Below are 11,805 nucleotides of genomic sequence, written 5' to 3'. Positions count from 1 at the left end.
GATTTGCCCTTAACGCTAAAAAGAGCATTATCAGACACAAATGCTACCAACATAACAACTTTCATAAGCCAAAAACAAATGACAGGTAGTCCTCGGTTTCCATTCTTGCACTGGCGATGTAGCCCAGATTTCGGTGTACATTGGAATTAACCTTTTGAATACCTCTAAACACCCTCTAAATAAATAAAACACTATCCAAAACACGTATTATACATCATTGTACTGTCCTCGCCAAAACGTTGGAGCTATGTCCTAGCTAGACAGTGAGCTTAGCTCCAAAATGACGACGTCAGATGTCCGTGTGGTTTGCTGACTTCATTCAGCTGCTCATGACGTCAACAGAGTAGGACATACTCCCATTGTGATTATTCAACATATCTTGTTTATTATGACAAAGCAACGAACAGGAAGGGATTATGGGGGAACAGGACAAAAAAAAAAACAAGAAAAGAAACACAAACAACAACAAGAAATACATTAAAAACCTACACTAACTATTAGAGATGTCCCGATCGAGTCCAATCACGTCATTTTCAAAGTATCGGAATCGGCAAAAAAATATCGGCCATGCCTTTTTTTAATATATGTATTTTTTAATTAAATCGTTTTCTAATTGTATTTAACCTTACAGACATAATATGTTAAAGTTATCCAGTCTTTAGTTTAGGCTTAAGGTACAATTATCAAATTTATTCCAATAACGGCAGTAATTACTTTTTTAAAAAATGTATCACGTTAAAATATTTAACGCAATTAATGCACGCGCTGCACGACCCACTCACGCATTGTCGCGCTCCATCTGTAATGGCACCCTTTTTTCCATATAGAGAGCTAAAAGGCAGCGTAAAATGAGAAGAGTGAATTTTGGCAGCCTTTGGAGCCTTATTTTAATTGGCTAAAGCCTTACAATCCCTCTCCCTACGATTAGAAATATCATGGGAAGCAATTTGGGGAAGTAAGGTAGCAATTGATCTTTTACTTAACACCTTATGTTATATCCCATCGCAGAGAAGATATATGAATTGGTAGCACTACGCACAGTCATGGTTCCACTTGTCATGGTTCCACTTCCCATCATGCATTTCGGAATGGCCTTCAGTACCATTTACTGAAAGCCCAACAAATACACTAGATGGCAATATTTAGTCACAATATACAAAGTCACAAGTCTTTCTATTCGTGGATCCCTCTCACAGAAAGAATGTTAATAATGTAAATGCCATCTTGAGGATTTATTGTCATAATAAACAAATACAGTACTTATGTACTGTATGTTGAATGTATATATTCGTCCGAATTTTATTCATTTTTTTCTTAATGAATTGCCAAAATGTATATGATCGGGAAAAATTATCGGGAATGATTGGAATTGAATCTGGAGCAAAAAAAAGCAATCGGATCGGGAAATATCATAATATACTCAAACTAAAACGATCGGGAGCAAAAAAAACATGATCGGAACAGCCCTACTAACTATGAATATATTGGTGCTGTCGTCAGCTAGATGAGTTTCTGGTTGACACCATGTGGGGGCCTGTTGACCTCGGAAAGAAGAGGGGGGAGGAGGGAGTCTATAAGATAAGGTATTGGGAGGGGTGTACACAAATCAGCTCTGTGATCTATAAACCAGTAATCGTTTGAATCCCTTGTGAGTGTAAGCCCGTTGGCAACTGACCCTACACTGCCCCATCACCAATCCCGGCACTGAGGCCCCCTACCCGGGCGCGCAGCCACGCAGACGAGCGGAGATGCCACCCCAGGACCACGGCCCCCACCCAGCCAGCCCAGCGAGGGAGGGCGGTCGGGTAGGGGGGTCCCCAGCCCATCCCTTCTCCCGCAGCCCAGTAAAGGGGCAATCGTCAACTCCCAAGGATCCACCTGCACCCTCAACTGTGACGTTTTTATACTGCGGTAAACCTTGAAACCGGTAACCGGCACATGCCTAATCCCAAGATTTTCTTCCACCACAACTGAGCAACTGCTCGTAAAAGCCGAGCGGGACCTCAGTCCTGCATATTGCGTTCAAATGCATTCACGAGAGAAAAAAATGTGCTCACAAAACTGACTCAGACAAGCTGGCAACAGAACATAGATAGACACACACACACACACACTGTATACTATCATGGAATCATATTTTAAAATACATGTTGGCTGTTTTGTCTCTCTCGGTCAAAGGTTCCCGACCCCTACTCTAAATTATACATCTGAGTGTGAATGTTTTTCTTTGTTTTTTATTTGTGTGTTTCATCGATGTTTGTTTATATGTGCTTTACGGCTGGCTGACAACCAGTAAAGACACAAACTCAGATGGAATTAACTCCCAACTCACTCGACTGCCAAATGAGGACGAGTAGCATAGAAATTGGATTTATGCTCGTCTCTGCCCGTTTTTGACACTTGTTTGCATGTATAATTGCATTTCAGGTAATGGAAACACCGTCATATGTCTCTTTGGCAGAGAGAGAGAGAGAGAGGGAAAAAAAAAAAAAAGATCTATATAGTCATGAATCAGAAGTGAGCGCTTCAACCTGCAGCGTAAATCCAGTCGTTGATATGGGTCAAGCAAAGCCTGTGCAGATATAATTGGACAATCGCAAACCAGCACAGGCAATCTAGCCCAATTGATATCCAATTGTGCAAGGTCTGACTGGTCATTAAAAGCTGAGAGCTGGAATTGAGGGAATAAAAGACACTTGCACACCTTTGGCAAACTCATTAAGTTGCAGTAATGCAGGTGCAAGCCGACTGACTCCACGCTGAGCAATCTTCCGCATGTTTCATCCCGGGAATGTATACGGAAATTGGGAGAGAATATCAATGGAACAAAAAGCCTCTCCTGAGGGCCAATCTGGCCTTCAAAGCTGATCTTTCCACAATAACTATTCATGGTGGCGAAATCCGACTGCTCTTGCAATTCTGTACATGAAATAGAGAATTCCCATTGGATCCGCATTGCTCTGTAAACAATGCAGGAGAACAATAATCTCACCATTTCCTCTTGCTCATTTTATAAAAGGCTACAGCCGCTTATAAATGACATTGCCCCAGGTGCATGTAAGAAGCTAGAGGTGGTCACTTGAAGTTAATTTAATAGACGCCGCGAAAGTCCGGCCACTCCATCTCCTTCACGTGCGGCACATGAAGACAAATGTCCAAAACCTTTGAACCAGAAAACAATCTCCCACTAGGGGCTTTATCAGCCAATTCATCTCCTTTAGCACTACCCTTCATCTTAAACATGGACAGCCGACCTGCAGACTAGCTCAATCTGTCAGTGACTAATAATGCCGAGAGGCGTCGAGCGTGAGTACCATTCATTTGACGTGGCGGAGCCATCTATTCGAATTAAGAGCCAAATACTACAATAATGCACATGTACACTAAGTGACATGGCACTTGATGGTACTGAAACACCTACTAAAACTACGCTAATGTGACTTTTCCACTTCAAACGCCACCTCTATTTGAGGCTGTTAGTTTTCCTCTTCACCGGTACTGCTGAAAACTGAGATAATCACTCAGGATGAGAGACAAATGACAACAATGTAGGAGAAGAAGAGTCTTGTGTGTTTGTTTCATTAGAAGGAGTGTAGTGGAAGAGTAGTACAGCAAAATGAAGAAGGAACGATACAGAGAGGAAGGTAGCTGCTCGCTACAGTGTATCACAAAAGTGAGTACACCCCTTGCATTTCTGCAGATATTTAAGTATATCTTTTCATGGGACAACACTGACAAAATGACACTTTGACCAGTGTTGGGCGCGTTACTTTAAAAAAGCAATTAATTATAGTTACAGTTATAGTTACTATAGTTACTCACTACTCAAACAAAGAATCAACTACAAGATCCTCATCATCACCTTCAAAATACTCCATGCCCTGGCCCCGCCCTACCTTTGCGATCTTCTCCGTCTAAACAATCCAACCGTTCACTTCGCTGTACCACTATTCTTCCCCTCTCCGTCCCCCGTGTCCGCCTCTCCACCTTTGGTTCCCGAGCTTTTAGTCATTGCGCCCCCCAGCTCTGGAACTCCCTACCCCCTGATCTCCACAGCATATCTACTCTATCACTTTTCAAATCTAGGCTGAAAACACACCTGTTCACTCTTTCTTACCCACCATAACCCCTTGCTGTTATATTTTTACTTCTTTTTATTGTGCTTTTAATTTTTTATCCTTTTAATACCTTTTTATCATACTGTGATTCCATGTCTCTTGTCAAGCGTCTTTGTGTGTTTTGAAAAGCGCTCTAGAAATAAAATGTATTATTATTATTACTTCTTCCAAAAAGTAACTGAGTTAGTAACTGAATTACTCTATAGTAAAAGTAACTAGTTACCAGGGAAAATAACGATTTCCGTTACTTTAAAAAAGTTGTTGTATGTCAAAGAATTTGAAATTTTCTGAGCAGTATTCGAGTCAGTTGAATAGAGAAGAACAGACAGGTAGTTGTTTTACAGAACCTTGTAATATTTATTGCACCTCACCAGCAACAGATTTATCCTACACTTGAAGTGCAACAAAAATAAACAGATTTGAACTGCTTACCACAGATATCGACAAAAGCTTTGCCCCGGGACATAAATTACACTGTACATGCACGTTCTTTCCTTTAATTTCAACCAACTTGAAATAGTGTTTATAGACCCATCTCGTAAAGGACAAATTTTCCTCTGAATGCTCTGCCATCATATCGCTCTGCATCTGTTTTGCGTGTGTGTGTTTGCCGCACGCGCTGTTCCGGTTTGTGTGTGAAAACACCGGATCTGAAGTACGTGCGCTATTAGGCTCGAGCGTTTACGTCACAGAATGGGGGATCACGTGAGATTTGACAACAACGCAGCCATATTGGAAGCAGGTCTGGCTCGCGGGACATTAAACTTTAACTTGCCAATTCGATAAAGAGACAAACTCGTTACTAAGGCGAAGAACAGATATGTGATGAAACTTGGATGTGAACAATGTTGACTCTTACGAGCAAGCCGAAGACAAATGGAGTAAAGATGTCGATGGGCTTCCACAATTACGCGAAATGGACATTCTGCTGTATTTGTTGTATGTTATTAAACTCATCAGCGATTCCGAAATTACAAATCGCTACAAAGCTACGAACAGTTTTGCTGCAGATGCGTGCAGGACCTGCATGTTATGACCGTATCAAACGGCAACTCCATCGTTCTTGCAAAGGTAGAATATGTGTGTTTACTATTTTCATTGCCATGAAACTGAACGCACCCCAAGTCTTGGATGACAAATAAACAGAGCAGAGTGGAGTGGACTCGCTACGGCTGGTAGTTTCTTCAATTTATTCAAAGTAAGTCACGCACCGCTTTTGACCATCAGTAAAGATAACGCCGTTGTAACGGTGGAAAAAATAATTAGTTAGATTACCCCCGTTACTGAAAAAATAACGCCGTTATGTAACGGCGTTATTTATAACGGCATTATTCCATACCATGACTTTGACACAATGAAAAGTAGTCTGTGTGCTGGCAACAAAAGTACACCGCAGGAATGACCCCCCCCCCCACCACCTCTTCAATCTGTGCAGCAATGCTGACAGCACTTCTGTAACGAGTTACATGACATTTTGGAGGGAAAATGACAAGCAGTACTCAATTTGGAGATTTAGGGATGTACGTAGAGTAATACTTGAACGGGCTCAATGAAAAAAGGCAGTCTGAAGGGCACACCAATAAAACATATGACGAAAAAACGTAATTGTGCATGAAGACCTGCAGTCTGAACCTAGCCTTAGACCTCTGCATCAGTGTTTCTGCTTAGCTAGTGCACAGCGCTTATCTGTGTTTGGGCGCCAGGAGTATCTTTGCCTTTTTTTGCTTCCTTTTTTTAATATTATGGTCACAAAGAAGATAGTTGGGTGTTCAAGTTCCAGCCAAAGTTCGCAAAATCAAACAACTACGAGTTCATGATTTAACGAATCAGGTTGCATGTATACTTCAGGTTGCAATGTTGATGTGTTGAATGTTTTCTGGGCTGACCCTAAACTATGCCTGACTGGAGTGAGAGAGGGGGGTGTTGAGTAGATGGCGAGTTGGTTTTGTTTTGGTTTGTTTGCGTCGCCTACAGCCTACAGTAGTCGTGTTACGTGCTTTCGGTTGCAAATAAATAGACAACCCTACTCTTTTATTCTCATAATAATACCTACCGTACTGGCCTGAATATAAGACTGTTTTTTTGCATTGAAACAAGACTGGAAAAAGTGAGAGTCATCTTATATTCGCTGTCTAGACATTATACCCATTCACGACGCTAGATGGCGCCAGATATCATTGAAGCGATATTCTGTCATGACAGCTCTCAGCTACTTTCAAGTTTAACCAGTTTGCATTATTTTATTGCAAAGTTTTTCCTTATTCAGATTTGTTTCAAGACTACAGTTAGTTAGACTTCACTTTGACGGTTAATGCAGTTATTGCAATTTTGTTGTTTTATCACAATAGATGGTTTATTTACATTTCAAAAACCAGAAGCCATTCATTTACGAATTTGATTGCACTTTAGTTTACATATTTAAATGTTCAGATATTAAGATTTGAATGAGGCAAAATAACATGCTTTTTCTCTCAAATATATTGTTAGAATCATTTGTTTCAGATGTACTGTCATTATTTTCTGTATAAAAATTAATTTGGTGTTCAAAAAGTTTTTTCAAACTTCAGTCTTGAAAAACAGGGGGGGTCATCTTATAATCAGGGGGTCTTATATTCGGGCCAATACGCTACTTCAATCTCCTAATATTATGCAGTACTAAGTATTTTGGCTTAAATTTCAACTTTATTTACGCGTAAATTCGGGTTACATCGTCAGCATAAAAAACTAGAACTCGTTCAAAACTCCCTGTACTTGGTTTTCCATCTGGTCTGCTGGTGCTCCTCTTGACAATACAATGAATAGAACAATATTTTCTTAGAAATTACGTCATAGAGTTTTAAAAAAAAAATGAAAGGGATACAAAGAAGCACGGCACACAATCTGATCCCAGATTAGATGTTTTATGTGATTTGGTTTAATGTTCTACATCAGACCATCCATTATCTTTCAGGACAAAATGCTATTAAATAGCAAAGCAACATAGTGGAGGACCTTCAAGTATGACCCTTAGATAGCTATATTATTGAATTCCCTTGCTATCAATGTTTGACAAAGAACCAAGTGGACCCACTTGATTGGTCTGAAGTGCTACCTTGTTTTAATTCATATGGGAGTCCTTCCACGAGCAGCCCACAAGCACTCTGGTAAAGGAACGAGTTAAGCAAGCACACACCATTAGAAATGTTGGCGCAAATTAACACTTGAGGTTGAATTCCATTAACGGAATATGTTGTCTTACAGCACCCGACAACTGCAGAAGAGTGTTCATTATCAAAAGTTAACATTTCAATGTGTAATTTGCCTGTAGTGCTACAAATGTGTTTTCAAAAAGATGTTAGCTGTTCATTTTGGTAGTGAAGATATTGATTTTCTATTACTTTGTGTTCGTTTAGATAAAGGTGTCAAACTCATTTTGGTTCATGTGGGCCAGATTAGTTTATTTTGGCCAAATTAAGTTAACTCACTGGCTGCCATCGACGGCACCTTCAAGACAAAATGAGATGGACGTCGAGTACCGTCAATGGCACTGGAACAGGAGCATTCCCAGCCAGTGACGTCCATCTTTGTCAATGTCAAGCAGTGAGTTAATTTTGCGTCACTTCCATGTAATTTAATGTGCACGCCGGCTTTCTTTCTTTTTTTTTTTTTAAATTTATTTATTTATTTTTTTTATTTATTTATTTTTTTTAAAACACGCCGGCTTTCTTTCCCCTCTCACTCGGCTGGTCGACTTCTTCGTGTATGTGTGTGTGTGCATGCGCTCTTACTCAGGTGTGGATGTACTACCTCCTCTCTGCTTCCTCCGCCAAAATAAAAGCATGCATCAGAGAACAAAAGTCAACATTTAGTGCACAACGATTAATCGATTAACTCGAATAATTTGATTTGAAAAAAGATTCGAATAAAATTTTGCTGCTTCGAGTATTTGTTTAATTAGACTGGCGTTGTGATGATTTGTTTTGAAAGTGTTTGCATTTAGTTTTATGGATTTGGGTGGATACACTGCACTCTAGTGGCAACAGTGAATATGACATAGCTCATTTCACATGGCTGAATCCAGCTGCTCCCTGTTGAGACCAACATAAGATATGTTTTTGTTTAAGCTAATATGTTTTTTTATGCGTGTGTAATTTCGTTTATAGGTATGTTTAGTCATTTTTTGTTGGAATATGTGTTTGAACGATTTTTTAAGAGCATTATAAGAAAAAAATGCTAGCATTTTATAGCATTTAAGCTAGCAGACTTTTACTATGCAAGTTAGCCAATTGTTCTCTTGTTATAATTCGATCCTTATTTATCTATTTTCCTACCGTTTGAGGCTAAGCTCAGGTATTTAAATTTATTTTAGAATGAAAGTGCAACTCTGTATAGTTTAAAGAAACACTCGTGAATTTCATTTTTTATTCGCATTTAATGCACCTTTGAAAGTGCAATCTTAGCAAGTGCAGTTTTAGCAAACCTTTGTTTTACATCTCTTAAAATTTATTCCGCAACACATTAAATGTTCCTAAGTTGATTACTCGATTATTCGAACTAACTAGTTGAGAGATTTAATCGACTACTAAAATAATCAATGGCTGCAGCCCTATCAACATTACTAAAATAAATAAAACGACTGAAAACAATAGCGGATGAGACTCTTGCACCATAAAGTCGAAATCAGGTGTTTGCGATCAATATCTGCAATAAAAAAGAACATACTATTTTTGTTTATACGTACATACTTGTAGTATTCCTTTGTAACAACAAAGTCTTTGTCAGCCCTTCTGCATTCCACAAATTAATATAATTTGGAATTTTACCTCATTTTGGTCATTCAAGTGGCCGGCGGGACAATCTACACCTCACGTCAACACAGGTAGACAGGTTGTTATAATTTTGTCCACGAATGATTAACAAAGTGATAATAACAATCATATAATCTCATCTGCGTCTCATCTACGTCGTGCTGAATGGATTTTTGGAGATTCCGCGAGTTCCTCGGCTTTAATTTTGCAGTTTTAACTTTGTCAGCACACTGCTTAGTTCATCCGCAATTCACATTGTTCTTTCTAAACCGGAAGTTCGGAGCAGACATTTTCAAAGATGGGGCCGCCCATATTTCGGAAACTTGTGTATAAGAAAAAAAAAATCAGTCAATGGTAGAAAATTACTGTTACTGTAAAAAAAACTGCACCAAAAATGATGTCTCATAATCTGCTCCTTCGATACATTTAAAGGTAGATTCATAATCTGAGCTGTACAGGAGCTGTGGTACATTTCCATGACATGACAGCACCCCAAACAGCTAAATGCTTTTACGCATTTTCAAAAAGTTCTCACTTTGTGTTACTTTCGCTCCCTGTTTTCGCTTGTGACCTTTGCATTTGTTCACAAATGATACTTAATTTGCTGGCATTTAGAAAGCAAAATGACTTGACGTTAACCCTTGGCGACCCAGTCAATGCGAAATTAGATCATTTGGGAGCTGTCACTCACTGCAGATTGAGGTGCGTCCAGCCTAATGCTGCGTTTCCACACCAGACAGTTTGACTTTACAGTGTCCTACTATATGAGAGCTTTATGCAACAATAAGATACCACAACACAGGGCATTTTGAAACAAAAAAAGAATTATAAATAAGTATTTAAAAGTATGTAAAAGAGATTTTCATACTTATTCAATCACATTCTCTATGATTACAGACCATTTGGTGGAAAACAGTCTTTTGCAGGATTCTAAAGGATTCAACAAGAGCATTTTTACAATAAATTCTGAATATTGGATCTTATACTATAATGATTAGGGATGGGAATTGATACGATTTTTACGATTCAGATTCCATTATCGATATTGCTTAACGATTCAATTCTTTATCGATTCTCTTATCGATTCTAATTTGGGGAAAAAGAAGAACAAACGTTCTAAGTCACAACCTTACAAACTCACAACGAGGTCAAAAGAGGCCCAAAGCCTCAATGTTAACTGTGGCAATACGTGGCAAATACACAAAAATGTGTAACATTTTACTGAAACATTTTTCTAATAGAAATACAAAATATTGGTGCATATATTGGCATATAGGTCAGGGGTGGGCAATTAATTCCACAAAGGGCCGCAGTGGGTGCGGGTTTTTGTTGCAACCCATTAAGGGGACACCTTTTCACCAATCTGCTGTTTTACAAGTGCAATCAGTCGATTGCAGTCAGGTACTTCTCATTTCTGCTGAAACCGCATTGGTTAAACTATCTGTGCTGGGTCAGTTGGAACAAAGACCAGGACCCACTGCGGCCCTCGAGGACCGGTTTGCCCACCCCTGATATAGGTCGTTGTTCTGCCTTTGTTAATATGTGTTAAAGCAGGGGTCCCCAAACTTTTTCCTGTGAGGGCCACATAACTTTTCCCTTCTCTGATGAGGGGCAGGAGTCAGTTTGTAACAGAAAAAGTGTGACGATTGCAGGAATGCCTAAATGTAAAAATTTGTTGTTTTTCAGAGAGCCACAATCAAATAACCCTTTCTGGATTCTTCACGGAACAAAATAAAATTAAAAGAAAGTAATATAATATAATATAATAATAAATAAATAATAACACAATTAATTAAATGGATAATACCCAAATAATCTCTGAGTTATTCACAGAAAAAGACCAGGAAATAAATAAACACTATTGAGAAAAAAAAAAAAATTAATTCAAAATGCTCTCTGGTATTATTCAGGGGGCCGGACCAAATGTGGAGGTGGGCCGTAGTTTGGGGACCTTACTGTTAACACTTTAACAGTTAAAGTGTATTATTTACCATTATATTGAAATGCATGCCTTTTAGTTTTTATGGTGCTTTCACACTCAAGTGGGGGCGCCCTTGCGCTTCTTCACGTGAAGAAGTGCCGCATCCAAGTGAGTGAGCGAGTTAGTGAGAGAGGGAACCACTGCCACGAGCCTACGTTCTTTGTTAATGTTTATAAAATATCTACAGAGGCAACACCTGTATGTATCATCTTTTGCGTTGTTGTTGTTGTTGTTGTGTTTCCACTTGCGATCGGACACTTAAATCCAGTTGTGTAGTGGTTTGAACGATGTGCTAATGCTAGCGAATGCATGCTAACCGTTTATGTTATTACTGTATTAGCAGCTAATCATCGCTGATTTACGTTGATGCAAACCTGTTTGTTATTGGGGACGAAAATGATTTGTTTCATTTCTATTTTTAGTTTCACTCTTCAAGTGATGGTTGAATAAAGTCAGCAAATTATACCAACGTCTTCTGCATCGTCATTTGGGAGTTTAGCTAGCTGTATAACCAGGACTGAGCCTTAGCGTCTCGGTGAGGACAGTGCAGTCATATTCCCTCCCGATGCAGTTATCTCCACCTTGCAATGACCGCAAGTCGCTGTGTTGTAATTTTTCCTCGTGAAGTGAAGACACACTTTCGAGCGTTTGAACCTACGTGCTGTCATTGTTATGTTTACGGCTGCAATGCTTGTGCTAAACCCTCGTAACCTTTCATTTTCACCCTCTTTCCTCGTGAAGTGTAGCCAAACTTTGGAGCAAGTGGTTCTTTGCGCCATGCTAGGTTGATGAGTCTGGACAACAAGACACGTCACGACGCAATACGCGTCTTTAGGAATCATTAAGGCTTTTTCATTGTGATGTCGAGGCCTCGAACACTAGGAACCGGTTCGGAATTAGAATCGGATTTCGATTCCCA

The 11,805-nt window shown here is 39.4% G+C and overlaps 1 protein-coding gene across 5 annotated transcripts in view; it reads right to left on the bottom strand.

Annotated features, from left to right (window-relative positions):
* il1rapl1a (interleukin 1 receptor accessory protein-like 1a) overlaps nt 1–11,805 on the bottom strand; it is a 628,485-nt gene that overhangs the window by 527,603 nt on the left and 89,077 nt on the right. The gene's annotated exons all lie outside the window — the stretch shown is intronic.

Source organism: Corythoichthys intestinalis, chromosome 12, assembly GCF_030265065.1.
Source record: "Corythoichthys intestinalis isolate RoL2023-P3 chromosome 12, ASM3026506v1, whole genome shotgun sequence".
Lineage (NCBI taxonomy): Eukaryota > Metazoa > Chordata > Actinopteri > Syngnathiformes > Syngnathidae > Corythoichthys > Corythoichthys intestinalis.
The sequence above is the reverse complement of the archived record's forward strand: the minus strand, read 5'-3'. Positions and strand labels throughout refer to the sequence as shown.